General features: G+C 46.2%; 1 protein-coding gene across 2 annotated transcripts in view; it reads right to left on the reverse strand.

The window, feature by feature from the left end:
- Positions 1-7,996, reverse strand: part of sema5a (sema domain, seven thrombospondin repeats (type 1 and type 1-like), transmembrane domain (TM) and short cytoplasmic domain, (semaphorin) 5A) — a 122,598-nt gene extending 114,602 nt beyond the window's left edge. The window contains exon 1 of one of the 2 annotated variants that reach the window (XR_009912012.1): positions 7,607-7,996. The gene's annotated coding sequence lies outside the window, so the exon portion shown is untranslated. The remainder of the gene's footprint in view (positions 1-7,606) is intronic. The other variant, XM_062379912.1, reaches the window with a different exon arrangement.
- Between the last annotated feature and the right edge of the window lie 9,226 nt (positions 7,997-17,222).

Raw genomic sequence — 17,222 nt, forward strand, 5'->3', positions numbered from 1 at the left:
GGTGTTCCCAGCTGGCAGACAGACGAGCTCCTAACTGAGAGCTCATTCTTCCTAATGGCTTATTCATGGACGAATGAAATGTTATTCAGGAGGAGAAATGAGTGGTTTGTTATTCACTGCCGGCGGTTGAGTTTAGACCACACATCCTCCGTGCGGTTTCCACCTTCAGAACTGAGGCCCTCTTTGTTTCTGCGACCGGGGTAGACTACACAGGTCAGACCACGAAAAGGCCACGGCTCCCGGGAGTCTCGTGTCGGGGGGTGTGTGGAGAGAGAAGCGTTCGCAGGCCAGAGGTTGGAAGACAATGCAGAAGGTGTGTGTGTGTGAGTGAGCGTGTGTGAAAACCAGAGCGCTGTTTTGCAGACTTTTTACCGCATCTTTCTTTCAAGGGCATCGGTTCGCTTTCAGACAAACAAAGAGGCCAGAGCTCCGTCAGTGCATCACTATGTAAATTGCCGCATTAATAACGCACTGAGCCCACTGTAAATCAAGTTGAGTTGCCTTGACGCAGAACTGATACTTTGCAATAATGTGACTGCACCTCTGCTCCTCGTGACTGATACTCACTTCTGTTGGTTTTATATTGTAAATGTTATTTTACATGAAAATGTAAGAGGGGTTTTTCTTTCCAGCTCTGAGCAATCCCCCCCCCCCCCCCCCCCCAGAGCCAGATTAACTCATCTCTATGCAGAACTCAGATTGTACTTAAGCAATACTACATTACTCTGTTACAAGTAAAAGTCCTGAGTATTCAAAACTTAGAGTGAAAGTATTGTGTTAAAGCGTTATCAATATACATCCATAAAGATTTAAATTCAAATAAAATCACATGATAATGTTCAGACTCTACACAACTAGACACTTGGTTTTCTCAAAAGTTTGTGGAATCCCTATTCTTTTTCACAGCCTGTCATAACTTTTTTTTTAAGTAAATCTTTTATATAATAAGAAATGAAATGAAACGACAACACGATTGTGAATTGGAAGAGCAGCACTTAAAGAAACACTGCAAAGGCACAAGTACTTTAAAGTAGCACGTAAACGCAGCACTTGAGTGAATGTGTTGGGGAATGGCTGCTCCCCATTGTTGTTTGTAGCCTAAGAGGAGGAAACCCCCCCAAATCACCTGAGTGAAAGGTTGTGATTGAACGTAACTCATGTGAGCGTGTCGCCAATTCTGGACTTGAGTAGTAACCACATTGGGATTCCACTGCAGGAGGAAGCTGTGGGGGGGTTTCAAACAGAGACCATGGGTGAGGAGAGTCTGAGGGTTTTGAGCAGTGATGAAGGGCACGTCTCCTTCCTTCGTCAGCTCTGCCTCCTTTCCTCTTACCTCACCTTGCTGTCAGATCTCCTGTCTCTGTCCCATCCCTCCTTCTCTTGCTCCCTGCTCCCGCCTGTTTCTCTCAGACCCGTTCCGTAAACTCTCTTAACGCGTCTTCTATCTCTTCATGATTCCTCTTCTCTTTTTTTTTTCTTTTGCCCTTTCTCTTGCTCCATTCAAAAAGCGGACATCTCCGCGTCTTTGTCTTGGAAGCTTCACTTCTTTTCTTTCCGCATCATATCTGCTCCGTCCAATCTCCCTTTCTCTGTTTATATCTCTCCCCTAATCTCCCTCTTCATCTCTCCTTCCGCTTCCATTTCTCCCGCATGACTGAACTACAAGTAGTGGGCCGCGTTATCTCTCAGATGCTATCACATAATTTCATATAAGGTCGGATAAAAAGAATATGGCCCGCTCGGTAATTTTCTCTCTCTCATTCATCCGCTGAGGGAAAGACCCTCTCGCAACTTGGATATTTTTTTTTTTTGTGAGGATGCTGCTCTGATTACCCCTTCGTAATGATTTCAAAGTAGAGATAAATGTTTTCATTTGCCGGAGATTAAAGGATTTTCCGTATTTATATCCTCTCACTGATCAAATTAGAGCTTCACTGGTTGTTTGCAGTGCAGCGAGGCGGCCCAGAGAGTCCCAAGCACATCACATCAAAAGAGATTCTTATCTGGTAATGATATGCTCCGCGGAGATGAGACACAGTCATGCACGTCCCACGAGGAGGGAAAAAACTCGCGAAAGACTCGGGCTGCGAGGCCTCTACTCGCTGATGGGAAAAACATATGGCAAACACATCACGTGACGTATAAATAAATACATAGAGAGCACTTACCCCTCCCTCCTTCAGCAATAAGTGCACTGGCTGCTCATTTGGCTGCGACTCTAGATAGCGGAGAGTGTCAGAGTCTCGCAGGAGCCAGTCCACTTTCACTCTCGCCTCAGAGGTTCAAGCCGCAGCCTGAGAAAAAAAGAAGACGCTCCCATAAAGAGAGAAATATACGAGCTGAGCGCTGCTATCAAATGATCCTCTCATTCATGCTTCACACTCATTCATCTTGGGGAGAAATACAGCTTGGTGACGGCCCAGAGACAAAAAAGAACCCGTGTATGTGTGTGTGTGTGTGTCTCTGTGTGAGTCTGCCGACAACTCATGACTCATTTCACCCTTCAAATGGGCCCCGTGGCGCTCGATCAGTCAATAAACAAAGACCTGCGAGGCCTCCTCACTCGTCCTTTTCCTCGATCGCTTATTTTAAAATCCTCTTTTCACCTCCTCTCCCCCCGACTCATTACACCTCGACACACGCTCCCCTCTTACGCTCATACTCCAGCAAACCTCAAACTTAAAAGGAGTTTACAACAATAGCATCTCCTGTTGTCAAGGAAGTTTGGACCCGTCTCTCTTTAACCTTTCAAACATCCTCTCGCCTTCATCCCCGGTGAAAAAGAGGCTTTGGGGATTATTTAATCGTGACCCAAATAGAGTCTCTCCCGTCTTCCTGTGCATCGCGGTTGAAAAAGACAGTTGCCTCTGCTGCCTGAGTGGTGTTTGAGGTTGTAGTGGAGAGAGGGACGGAGCTAATGTAGTGGATCAGCTTGGCCGGTTTGGCTAGTGCTAATTCCCTCTGACGTAAAGACGTGAAACTGGATGTTTCACTCAATCCGCAGACGGTCCCCTCTCAGATCCGAGCAGCAGAAATAATGGTGCATCCAGGATCCCATATGGTTTGCCGCACCGCAAACTCAAATTATTCCCTACACCTGCGCCTGTGCTGTTTTTCTGCTGTTTAGCATGCGGTGTGAAATTACCATGGCTTCCCTTTCCTGTTTTACAAGGATGTGAGAGCTGATGTGTTTGTTTCCACACAAGCACACAACACTTGTCCCCATTTGTTAACTCAGGACGGTGGTTGTCTCCTCACAGCAGGAAGGTTCCGGGTTTGAATCCCGGTTCGGCCAGGGGTCTTTCTGTGTGGCGCTCTGCATGGTCGCCCTGCATCTGCGGGGGGGGGGATTTTTCTCAGGATACTCCAGCTCTCTCCCTCAGTCCAAAGACGTGCGGATTGGGCTTACGTTTACAGGTGCTATGAAACTGTTCATCGGTGTGTACGTGTCAGACGTGCACTGAACTCCAAAGACTCCCCCCCCCCCCCCCCCCCGACATCCTGCTAAGGGGCTGTGTGGAAAATGTTAATATCCGAGTGAGAGACTCCGGACTTTTAGTGTTTTTACGAATGAGCCGTTACGAGAACACAGCAGGAGATCGTCTGTAGGATACATCGCGAGCATGTGGGCGTGTTGATGCCGTCTCTAACACACAACAGATACAAAATTAATGAATACAAATGTCGTTGCCACACGATGATGATGTCTAGAGAGGTTTCGGGCCGACAGCAGATGTGCGTGTGTGTGTCTCTGTATGTTGGCCCTGGGATTTGCTCCGGCCCCCAACGGCCCCTCATAGGATCAGCAGCATAGATTATGAATGGGATGGATGGATAACTATAACTCACACAATACTCCACCTGTGTTACAACCTCGTTGAACCTTATAAAGCACAACATTTGTGATACAACCCTATTCTTTACAGAAAATAAAGTCACAATATGTTTCGACGTAAGGGCACCGAACCTGTTTCACCTCACACCAGACAACAGATGCTGTGGGGTTGCATTGTGCGTCCCTCTAGAAAGCTTCCTCACAATCTCTTTGGCAACCCAACATTACACTTTGCCCTTTACAGAACACAAGTAGCAGGGAAGATAAACTTTTCTTGCTCTTCTGTGAAGGGAAACCTTGAGGTAGCCATAGCAACATCCCACCATCTCGCCGCATGAGCGAGGCGGAGCGGTCCAAGAAGAAAAGAGAGGGCTGTTGACTCCCCCCCCCCCCCCCCCCCCCCCCCCCCCCCCCGACAACACTCTCTCTCTTCTGAGGGGCCAGGTCGGCAATGTATCCGAACGGGCCGCTGCAGTCACGAGAAATAAAACCCCAAACCTTTGAATGAGAGTCCTGGAACATCTGCAATCCTCAAATCACAAGTGGCAGTGGGAACAAGGGAAGGAATGAGATAATGGTAAAGTGGTTGTGATGTATAAATAGCCCGCGGTGGTGAGAGGAGCGGGGAAGTACAGCAAACAACCTCGTGCCATTGTTCGAGTCTCGCTGTTTGCTTGCGTAAAAAAGCGATAAATCATCCGCTGAGGAGAATTTGTAAAATCAGGGCTTCTGGGTTATTTACAGCCAATAAAGCCGGATCTTTTGTGAGGCAGCGTGTACTTCAACAAACTCTCCCAGCGCCCCATCTGACTGGTGTCGGATAAATGAGTAACCAAAGGGCCTTAAAGAGCACAGGGGGGCCACAGGGTAAAGGCTGTTTGGTTTACACGTGCATGACAATGCCTTTCACTTTCGCTCCCGGACAGGGATCGACCCCCGAGGGGACGCCGAATCACAAAGGTCAACGACAATGGGTCTGTCATTCTGTGGGTCTCTATAGCGACCACAGAGCCCGCCAAGGCCACCGGGGTCGGTGTCACCGCGGAGTTCTCCTTGGTCCGGACTAATTGCCGTGTTTGTGCCGGTGTTCGGTGTCAGCTCTTGGGCAAATTCCCAACACAGCGCAAATATCAATCACACTAATCATATGCCGCTCCGCCATGTGGCGCTGGCTGCCGGATTGCGGGCTCATCTGGATCCGCTGCACCTCTCTGTGATGAATCCACCAGGAGTTTAAGTGTTAATGCTCTTCACGGCCGCAACTAACGCTTATAGCCGTTGTTGATTAGGTTATCGATTATTTCTGTCTAGGAAATGTCAGCAAATACAGATCACTGATTTCTCCTTCTTCTTTCTCTTGCTCTCAAAGCTGGCAGATTACGTTCTTTGTTTTATCCAACCAGTAGCCCAAAACCAAAGGATGGTAAATTCACTACGAATAACTTATAGGAGGAAATCCACATATATTTACATTTACATTAAACATGGTATTCTTGATTTGACTTAAAGAATTGGATGATTAATCAGTTATAAAGATAGTTGGAGATAAATTAACAACAAATGTCAATCTTAGTTTAACACAATGCAATGTGTTGTTTTTAAATATGTTGATTATTAACAATTTAAGGCCGAAAACCCAAATACATTCAGTTTACAGTGAATTACGATACGGCCGAGAAAAGCAGCACTCACACCGAAGAAGCTGCACTCGAAGTGATTGAAGTACCTTAAAATGACTTCATTAATTCATCAAAATAATTAAAGTGTTTGCAGATTCATCTTTTTGATCAAGTAATCCAATTGAAACCCTAACGCCTCGAACGCTACAGCTGGGATATAAATTGCCAACCGTTGCCAAAAGGCAGAATGTCACACGAGTTCCTCTTGATTCAACCCCATCGTTCTCCCCTTCATTTACTTCTTCTTTCTCATCTCTTTTCCTCCCCAGGAATTGCAGCACCCGACATCTAATAAAGGCCCGGACAATGTGAGTCGAAAATGATTCTCCCCCGTGGATCACAAGGGGCACTTTTCCCCCCCCCATCCATCGGAGAGCACAGTGTGACTTGTCGGGACGAGGCCACGCGATCAGAGAGAGCTGACTGCCTTCATCAAGACAGCGGCTTTCAAATCCCAAAAGCTAGCAGGGGCAAAAAAAAACACGGACACGTGTGAATACCAATGGAATGGAAAAGAGTTTGCTCGGTGCTTGATAATCTGGACACATCTGAGGACACATTTGCATGTTTTCTAAAAAGATGCATGCCCCAGGCTTTTAAGAAGAGAATAAAAAAAAAAAGCACAAGCGTGAGTAAGTGAGCTGGTCGACGCTTATGTTCCTTTAATTGTGCAGTAATCAGCGTGATGAGGAGCGGAGGTAAGCGTTCAAACAAACCTGCTGCAGGGACGGTGAGAGTCAGGGACAGAGCCGTGAGCCAACTGCGGGGGCCGAGACTTCACTGAGCACCTGAGCCACATTTATTATCTCCTTCCCAGTCACGTTTTCACCTCCAGCACACATGAAGCTTTTTTACAATCATGAAGTTCACTCGTTTAATCTTCTAGGATCCAGGGGGGGGGAAAAAACACACATTTTGATACTGGTTCAGTGTGACTTTTGTGTGAGACCAACGCTACATGAAGTTTAATTCGAAAATCTTGAGTAGAAGAAAAGCTCAAGTGATTCTCTTTGTGCAAATAACGTCAGGAGCCATGCAGGTTGAAAAACCTTCAAGGACTTGGCTGTGGCTCTGGCATTGTGTGGAGACGCCTGGAGTGTGATGAGTACGGCTGGAAGGTCGGAGAACCTCAAGTAGGAGGGTGCAGAATATAAGAAGCTTTGCAAATCTATATGGCCATTAAATGTAAAATTCTTGTATTGTACAGAACACAATCCATGTCTCGTGAAGGGCATGGAGCTACTCCGTGCACGTCCATTGAGCATTGAAAACTGGCATAATGACTCCACAGCAAACGGAATGAAAATCTTTGGTTTGAAACATAATGCAGGTTTGAGAGGGAATAGAAAACACTTTAGAAGTCACATATAAAAGCAGGGACAATGCTTCACAGCCGCTAATAAAACACAGCTTTGTTGGGGGAATGACAAATGACCCGATACAAAACACAACAACTAACCAGAAAACACTGGAGTGTGAATTTATATGTGGCTTGTCAAGGCCCTGACTGATTCTCAAGACCGTTTTCTTTTCATGAACCCAAACACAGCTGTAATTTCCAACCTTCTCTCATTGTGCACTTGCTGCAGTGAATGTAGGAGGATTTGTGCTACAGAGGCCAGACACTGATCAATTATCACAAAAGAAGACAGACAAGAGAGGAGGCAGTGTTTGTGGTTTGAATTTGCTGAATAGAAAGATTTGATGGAAGCTCTCAGGCAGACAGGGACCTGGTGGAGGTTGCACTCTGCCAGCACCACCAAGTGGTCATAAGTTGCACAAAAAATAAGAAATGCAAAACTTCTGAAAACTGATTATTTACAGTTGAGGTGTTTGGGGTCTGTGGGGTTGGTGCGTGGTTCCTGCAAGATGCTCCAATTTCCTTCATTACGCGTGATACGTTTTTAAGCTCTTTAAACAATTTGTGTGAAAATACCCCAAATGACAAGGAAGAGAAGTGTCTGGGTTGTTTTCAGGAGGAAACAAATGCCTTCTTGCGTTTTGGAGACTGGAAACCTGCAGCAGAAGCCTGAGTCACATCTATAAATAAATGCTGGTGCACAGTCCGTAATACAAAAACGCATCGTCTTACCAAATGAGGTGCCCAACTCCGGTTCATCTAGCAGGGAGCGAAGCTGCGTGTCTTGTCCCGGTGAGAAGAGTGGTGTGTGGTGGGGGACTCGCAAAATCAAAGATGAAATATCCTCCGTCCTGGTGTTTCACTGGCTAGAATGAATCAGAGCTTTGTAAAAACTCCTTCTGGCTCCGCAGCGATTCCCCTGCGCTCTCTCCGATGTCCCTGCGCTATTTTCTGCCCCACGGAGGAGCGCTCTGTGCCGGCGGCTCCACGGCGCACGGTGTGTAATCGGACACCCGCACTGCCGCGCTGCGCCACAGACAATATGCCTCCGCTCTGTGGAGGAGGAGGAGGAGGAGGAGGACGCGGGTGCGTAAAAGCGACGGCTCGGAGGAAGAAGAAAAAAAAAACACTCGCACACAAAACTTCCCTTTCAGCTGGAACACTCGGTGCTTGTGCGTAAAAAAGAAGAAGCCAGAGAGCAGTGGAGGTGGATGTGTCCCAGAAAAGCTGCTCTCAGTCACAGCTGCGCATCTCCCGGGCTGCGTTCTGATGGCTGAGCAGTGCACCCCCCACTTTGCGCGTCCACTCACACAGCGAGGAGGGACGTGGCAGCGGCGCACAGCTGTCCTGCAGGTGGAGGAGAGGAGTACAGCCCCGCTAACCTGCAGCCACAAGTGGGATGAGGGAGGACTGGGCTGGTTCTGGGCTATTTTGACATTTTCAATCTGAAGGCGAATTGGGGCAACATCCAATCAAGGAGCAGTTTAACCTCTTGTCACCTGCGTAACTCCCCCACGAACCCGAGTGATTCCAGTGGCAGGCAGGTGAAGAGTCAGTTCCAAGGACACTTCAGCAGAGAGGAAGTGTTTAAGTGTTTTTTTTTACTGCAGTGCATCCAAAAAAGTGTTTTTTAATCAAGACAAAGTTTAAAAGAAGGTTCAACAACAGCAGATTTGACATTTTAGGAAGCAAACATTTTTACATTATGCAGATATTTGAAATACCAAAAGTTGTTATGTCCTCATTACAATGTCCTCGCAAGTCAAAATGTCATCAGTCTGTCAAAATGTCCTCACAACATCAATATGTTTAAGGATATTTTGATGTTAGGGAAAAAGTTGACCTTGCGAGAACATTTTGATATTTTGACATTTCAACCACATTTGGATGTTATGAGGACATTTTAATGTTATGAGGACATTCTGACATTGTCATCATTATGGGTTACACAAAGAACTGGTTCAAGGTACTGGCTCCTAACTGGTCCTGGAACTCACTTGGTCGAAAAGGCCACTATGTCTTCTATTCAGTAGACTCAGTAGAATGCACGTGGAGCACACGGATCATCAAGATAAAAAAAAGGAACGCCTCGCTAGAACCTGAAATCTGGATCCCCTGATCTGGATCCACATCAAAATTGACCCAACACCCTTCCAACCATCTTGTAGTTTCTGCATAATCTTGCTTACAAGCAAACAAAAAATCAAACAAACGGGGATGAATAAAGAACCTCCCTGGTGTCCTCACAACTACAGAGAGACCAGAATGTGTGGAGTGGGGGGGGGGCTTAATAGAGACTGGCAGTGTGTTAGTGAGCCTTTGTGTATTTTAGTGACATCCCCAGTGCAATTACCTAGTTATCCCCCGGTGAATGAACGCAGCCTCTATCAAGCACCAAAAGCCCTGAGAGTGCCGTACACAGCTCCGGGGCTGCGACACAAAGTGTGTGTCTGTCTTCTTGACAGACACGCAGCAGAGGCAACAGCAGCCTGTTAATACGCCTCCTCGGTACACAGGAACGTGCCTCAGTTAATGCCTCGGCTCCCGTGTACCCACATATCTAAATTCAAATCAGGTAATTTTCATAAAAATGTAGCAACCCACGATGGGGGGGGGGGGGGGGGGAGGCATAAAGCTGAGATTTACATTTCAAGTGGCCTCCGTGCAACTCTGGGAAACGCGGTGGGTAACCTCTTCCTTTCTCTTGCTGCGCAGGGAGACACGGCGGGAGCAGATCTGTTTTCTTAAATTATGGGAGCAGATTGGGTGGAGGTATGTCATGGCCATAGGCGCTGTTGGTGCAAACTGAGGAAACTAAAAGAAACAATAAACTAAGTTGCGATACAGCAAACGAATCTGTTTTTCGGAAAAAATCGGCAATCAAATGTAGTTCCTTCCCCCGGAAGTGCTGTGACCTTCACAAAATTTCCCTGGTCGCTCGAGGAGTTTAAGACTCTCTCTCTCCCTCTGCATGGTTTGCTCTCCTGTTGGCCGACAATCAAGGTATTACTCGCTCTAGGCCAAATGCTCAACCCAAAGAACTGCACCGCAAGTTCCTCCAGTGAAAAGCAGATGCAGCGTCTTTGAGTGAGCCATCAGTGTGTGTGATGGATTATTGTGAGTGTGCATTAGCTGATGGGAGGCCTGAGACAGATGAATTAAACCGACACTAGTATTCAAGTTTCCTACGGCTTGTGTGTGTGTCGTCCAGGTGTTACTCATGTTGTAGGGACCGAAATCTGTTTACATTACTGGACGTGGTTTGTGTGTGGAGATAAAAAGCATTTCCCATTTAAAGTTAAAGATGGTGAAGTTAGGGTCAAGCAGAATTTATGGTTAATGGAAGAGTCAGTCTGTTGGGAAATGATTGTAAATCAATGAAATTTCCTCTGAAGTCCTCTCAACTGTAGCTGTGTCCTGTGTGTGTGTGTGTGTGTGTGTGTGTGTGTGTGTGTGTGTGTGTGTGTGCGTGTGTTTGTGCGTGTGTGTGTCCACCTTTGTTGTTCAGCCTTCCTGTTTTGTTGTCGAAGTAACAAACTCAAGTTGCCAGGCAACCACAAAATTCTGTTTCCGAAAAAGCCTGCTATGTTTCACCTGGATGTTTATGATCTCAGCAGGGTGTGTGTTTGTGTGTGTGCGCTTCCTGATGTGTTTCACTGAGTGTGTGTGTGTTTGTTGCAGTGTTTTGATTTCTTCTTTTTGAAGAACCTCAAATGTTATATCATTCTTTTACTCTAGCAATGCAGTGACAAAATATAAAAGTAAAACCCAGCTTTACTCATACTGTAAGGCAAAATGGGTTTAAAGTTACATTTTTACTTCCGCCTGCTTTGATTTGATTGGTTTCACTGTTGAATTTGGGCGGGGTTAAATGTCAACTAATGGGTTGTAACCCTAGACTGTATACAATATGATAGCTCCACAAAAGTGAAGCCAAGATGTCTCAACCTCCCCCTGGTGGCTGGCTGGTGTACACGTCATAAACCCTACCTCCTCCGTGTTAGCAGATGAGACATGGACCAAACTAAAAGTCAAAATACACATCAAACGCATTTTAGGCAGTTCCTTCCACCACTGAGTGTGTCCAAGTGATAATATTTCGGAAGTTTGGATTTGATTGCTTATTCGATGCAATGAAAATGAGTCATGAGTCAATGCTCACAGCTGGCACCCAATCAATCTGTGTTAAACCCCGCCCACATTCAACAATTAAAACGATCAATCAACAGTGGGTGGGCATAGGCTGCCAGACAAAGGCCTAGGAGACAAGACAAAATATTGATTCAAGAATATTCCCTGGCGTTTATTGTGTTTCCCTCATAATGAAAATGTGCATGTGCAGTGGTTTGTGTCTGTCTTATGTGTGTCTGTGCACAGTGATCGAAGGAAGGGAAACACTAACAACAGGCCAAATCACGGTTGACCATTGCTAAACCTCCAAATCTCTCCTTCAAGCACACCATCTGTCATCCAGTTTCTCTGCCGCTTCGAGCCCCAGGTCAGCGCACACCTCACAAACACAGCCAGCAAAGCGGAAATCACTGGGACAGGCACACACACTTACTCTCTGTCATATATAGGCAACATTTTCACACGTGGAGGTCGACACCCGGACACGCATGCGCGATTGTGCCGGAGGGACTGCCGGCTTGACTGACTCAGTGAAGTGAGAGTACAGGTGAGCGAGCGGAGGGTGTTTTGGTCATTTCCCAGAAGAAGAGAAGCTGGGGAATTAAACGGGGGGGGGGGGGCAGTCATGGGGAGATGGAGGAATAGACTGAAAAGATGGGGAGAGAGCGAGAAGCTGTCCAGCTGTGAAAGACTGCAGTCATTCCTCACTCTGATCCATACCTGCAGACTCAATGAGCCGTCCAAACGCTGCAGCAGGGCCAAAGTCGTGCGATTTCTCAGGCTTACTCAGCCTTACTGCGCCCCTGCAGCAGCAGCAGCAGCAGCAGCAGCAGCAGCAGCACCACCCAAGGCCTCACAGTGCCAGGACTCCACAGCATCTACTTTCACTGCCTCACTCCACCGGAGGAGGGATTGGTCAACGATGCCTTAAGTGTCACAGTGTCAGAGGAAGTGTGTCTGCGACAGGAGGGCCAGCACTTCTAAAGGAGATGAACTCAATAAAATGATTTAGAGGTACTAATTTACCACAACATTTGAGATGAAACTTATAACGTCCTTCATGGTAGTTGTGTTTTCATCTTTGTGTGTTTGTTAGTTAGCAAAAACTATTGAAATTAGTACCATGACTTTCTTTCTTTGCAACCTTTCCCGCAGCACATGGATGCACAACTGCATAAAGGTAGTGTATCACCTGCAACAGGTTCAGAGTGACAGCTACAAAGACTAAAGAGTGAAGGTGCGTGTAACGATCATTGAGATAATGTATGTTGGATTTGGTGCTATACAAATAAAATGTATTCCAATTCAACCTGTGGGTGGGTGAACAACTGTAGCTGAAACTCTAAGGTCTGACTGTCTGCGTGGATGGTAAAAATATCATGGACGAGAGTGTGACATAGTACTTTTCTCACCATAATATAGATTTATCAGAGTAACTGATGGATCTTGATGAAATGTTTAGGGGACTGGTATTTCTGATATTCATGTCCAGGTTGGTTTGTGACCTGAGCACTTTCTTTTTGTGTCAGTTAGCAACACGTAATCTTAACAAGATCTACAAACACTGTGAACACGGAAAAACAACTGACTGCCAAGCATAGGTAAGTTAGCATTGTCGTCGATATACCCCCCCCCCCCCTCTCTCACTTGTGGCATCATCACATATGTTTTCTTCATCTCTTCTTTGTGGGTTTGTCCACATCAGTCCCAGCACTGTCCAGCATGACAGAGTGTTCCTGGAGCTCAGTTCATCCAGAGGTAGTAAATGAATGGACTGCGTGAGATAATGAAATGCAGCAGAGGTCCAGCGGGGTCATCTTTCTCGCGTTCTGCCCAGATTCTGCCGCCTGTATTTGTCTTTGTCCTCCCCTCTACGGCCGGTGATGGATAGCAAAAAGAATACGGCTGATGGGGAGAATTTTTCTCTACTCTTTTTGTAACTCCTGTTCTTTAGTGTCTTATATTTATTTATTTATTTTTTCGATTAACGTTAGCAAAGTGGCTAAAGATAAGGGCCGGAGAGATGAACCCTCTGAATTCAGCTGTGGGAAGTTGGAGTGTTGGAGGCGTGAGGTCTTGGCCCAGTGGGCAGTTTCAGGGCTTCAGATTAATTAATGTCAAACTGGAGAGGGTGAGGCTGAGGAGGACAATTATGAATGTGACTCCTGGGCATGGCGTTCACCGGTCACAGTGAGGAAGTGCCGTCTGCTGATTTCCTTTGGAGTTAAGAAGATGTTTTATTCCCCGACGGTAATTTTCGGCAGCCCAAAAAGCAATTTAAGTGGAGACAGAGCAGGCAAAAGCTACCCATGGCTAAATGGATAGAAAAATAAAGCCACTTATGTAAGTACTCAAGGCACGTATAATCCAGAGGAGCTGCGGAGGGGAGAACTACCCCCATCTCCTGTGTGCTGTAATCTTCTGAAGGCAGACCACGAAATGAAATTATATTTAACTTTTTAAAAGGTTGAAATTGTCCAGCACATCCACGTGGCACCTACACAGCCCCCCCCCCCCCCCCCCCCCCCCAATTCATCCCTAGCGGAGGTTTACGTCGATGCAACATCACAGATTAATCAGACAAATGGAGTTTCGCACCGTTCTCCTCGTGGCCACAGGGGACGACGCTGACCAGACCATCACAGGAACCCGGAATAAATCCTCCAATTTCGAACTCAGCAGAAGCAATTTGTTTTCTTTTGACACCATCTCATGTTTCAGGGTGACTCCGCCGGCCTCTCCCCATCCGCACAGAACCGTCTGTTCTCTCAAGTCTAACCGAGGGCACGGGTATCACATACACACAAACACATGCCAATGTTGCATTCACAAACACCAGGCTGATTAATGCGCACAAGTGCACGACTGTGCAAACACTTTGTGGCTTTGTCTCCGTCCCTCTCGGGCTCTCGTGCAGACCGAAAAACACACCTTCACCCCTCAGACCCAGGGTGTTGGTGTTTGCCTGAACTGCCGTGCACAGAGTTTTGGCAAACGTTGCTTTTTTTTCTTCTTGCTTCTTGGGTTTGTCTGCGATGGAGAAATTGTCAAAATATCTCAGAACCTTTTTTCTCAGTCAGTCAATCTAACAGGAACACACACACACACACACACACACACACTGAAGAGACAGAGCAGATTCAGAGGAAATGTTTAACTCATATTAAACTAAGTCTGCTCTCTGGTAAACGTAGAGCGTCACATCTTTGTATATCACGGAGCTGAATCTTGTATCCGTCATATATCACTGACTTTCACAGAAACCGCTGAATTACACCAAGGACAACAGCAAACAAAGTTCACAACAGTCACCAAAACTTGCATTAACTGATACTAATCACACTCATTAGCAGGGTATTATCATTTCTTATTATTCTCAAGGAAAGCCGATCCCGCTTTATCATAACGAGGCTGCAATAAGGCAGAGGAACTCATTAAAAAGGAGGCACCGATTGGAAATACAGACATCCATCATGTGTGCACGTCTCCTGCAGGAGCCAAGTGCGGGGGACTGGAACACGCCGCCCATTCCTCTCCTCGGGAACGAGCTGTTGTTGACAAGCGAGATGGAGCCTGGGTAATTGTTTTTTTTTTGCCTCACTTTGGACAAGTTAATTAATTTCAATTACCGGCGGCTCTCCTGTCTGGAGGTGAGAAGTCAGCGGCGGCCTATTCGGCGCGGAGGAGGTAGAGTCTGATGTTTACGTTTCCATTTATCAAAGACGACATAACTGCAGACCTGGGTGATGACGAGTGAGAATGTTTGGACAGAGGTTTCTCTGAAGTTTTTAGTGAAGAGCTGCCCTGACTGCTGATGGACGCCGTGGGCTGAGGAAAGTGTCCCCCGTCCTCTCGCGGCACAACGGGCACCGTGAAGATGGCATCATGAGATGGAAGCCCCCGCTCGCTTCTGGTTAGGCCACTCGCCTTAAAAGGAAGAGGCTCTTTTTGCTTGAGCTTTGAACATCCCTTTTTCCACCCCCCCCTGGGAGTGGCGTCGACCTCTTCCCATCTTTGAGGCGTACCTTTGGACGAGATGAAAGCCAACGTCTGATCACTTCAGTCAGGGCGTGCGAGACAAACTGGGCGAGGACGGCTTATGTGAAGTAAAGTGCCTCTAAAAGCCGGAATTTAGAGGAGAACAAGGGGCTGCCGACGGTTTATAATGGATGTGGCCAGATTGAGAGATGTTGCACTTAAAAGAAAAAGAATCATCAGAGGCTGGAAGAAAATGTGTAAAAAGGCAATTCCCTAGGAGCAGAGGAGTGAGACTGTGTTAGGTTTAAATTAATCAAGGCCGATGACTGGTAAGTGAAGTCATTAGCAATCAGGTTAAAAGTGCGACAATCATTTTTTTTACTTTATTTCTAAAGTCAAAATAATTTTCATTGCCATAACATAAACTTGGATTACAATTCATTATCCTGGAGGGTCCAATATTTTTCTATTAAGCTATATTAACAATATCGGTAATGCGATTTGAGCTAAATGCTAAGATCAGCTGCTAAACTTTTTAGAAGGGGCCATGAATGCCTGAACGAAATTTCATGGAAACTCTTCCCACAGTTGTGCAGATATTAAAATGAAAGCCAAAAATGTCGACCTGCAGATGACACTAGAGTCTTAACGTCACCATGGTCGTTAGAATATGGAAAACATGCATGACATCATTATGCACCAAACCAGATAAATTATTAGGATTCATTTTTTAAGATATTTCAACAAGAACCATTACGTTTCATCCTCTGGGGACCATGAATGTCCCAGCAAATTCTCAAAGACAAGCCATCCATGGAGCCACATTACTTACATGGCTAGATATTCATATTGGATTTGGAAATGTAACACTAGTGTCTCTACAGTATAATTATTGAATATGGCTACTAACCAGAAAAGAGCCGTTTCAATCCACAGTCTGGAATATTATAAAAGCGAAACCAGCTTGCTTTGGACTCCATGAACCAAATTTCCTTTTTAAAGGCTTTATATTTCTGTGTGAGTCATGCACACGATGGATCTGTGAATATTACGAGCTGTTTGCAACAGACTTAGAGGAATTAAATATTTATTTCCTCGTGATCCATTATTAATTCAGGCGTTCATCAGATGTCTGGGGGAGTCAACACCAGTAATGGAGGATTTCTAGAGACACTCAAACCAGTCATGTTCACAAACGCTCATTTGATTTTATGAGTTGTAGGACTCTCCGTGGTGATATTAGCTGAATTTCTTTGTGCCCTGCTCCACATGTTAAGCCGCAATATGCAAATCATTTCTTAATTGTGGACTTGAACGATTTCCCGCAGGATTGGCCGCTGATTTCCCAAGTGCGACCTCTTGGTTGGAACGGGCAACCGAATGAATAAACAACCAGATTTTGGCGCTTTGTGGAGCCAAGCGCACACATCTCACATCACACGGCACATGTAATACCACAACGGCTTCCGCGGGAGCCCGATCAAAACCCTTAATTGATTGGCTAATTGCTCAGAATCCCTTTACCCCGATGACCGAGCGGCGTCGCCTTAGGGATTGCGGGGATTGGTGTCAACACTTCCCCGTGCCACCTCGTTCACTCGCTCTCTTTTTTGCCACTCTTCCGCGGCGCGTGAAGCATGAGATTGGATTTACTGTGTAATGGAATAAAGCACATTGTTTCTCATCTGTGAGAGAGGAGGATAGAGCCGATGAAGCCCCCCCATCCCCCAGCCCGACTGGAAAGTTGATCAAAAGGTTTGCATACAGGAAAGGAAGATTTGCGCTGTTCTTGCTCGCTCGTTAAGTTTATTCCCCCCCCCCTGAAAACATAATAACAGCAGTTTTTTTTCTTTTTGCTCCAGGAGGCTGTTGCTATCGATTTGCTCCTCCGTCTTATTCCGGCTTCTGGAGGAGGAGTAGGAGTGAATAAAAGAGGTCATCATCGCGAGATCAAAGCTTGCGGTGTGACAGGTGCAGTGTTTTCCTGCGAGAGGCTTGTCATGTAATTTGTATAGAAACAGACGTGAGGAAATTCATCCTCCTCGTTGTGGGTCATTGTTGTGGCAGCTGTGTTAAAGATTACTCAGCATTCTTGGCGTTTACGCCCTCTCGACGTGAAACTCAATCAGGGGGAATAAAAGGATCTACTTTTCCTTGAGATCTACAGAACGTCCATATTTCCTTTCTTTTCTATCCCCTGACTTTCATCTGAGTGAATGGAGTACCACCATCAGTTAAT

The sequence above is a fragment of the Platichthys flesus genome, chromosome 21 (assembly GCF_949316205.1).
Source record: "Platichthys flesus chromosome 21, fPlaFle2.1, whole genome shotgun sequence".
Lineage (NCBI taxonomy): Eukaryota > Metazoa > Chordata > Actinopteri > Pleuronectiformes > Pleuronectidae > Platichthys > Platichthys flesus.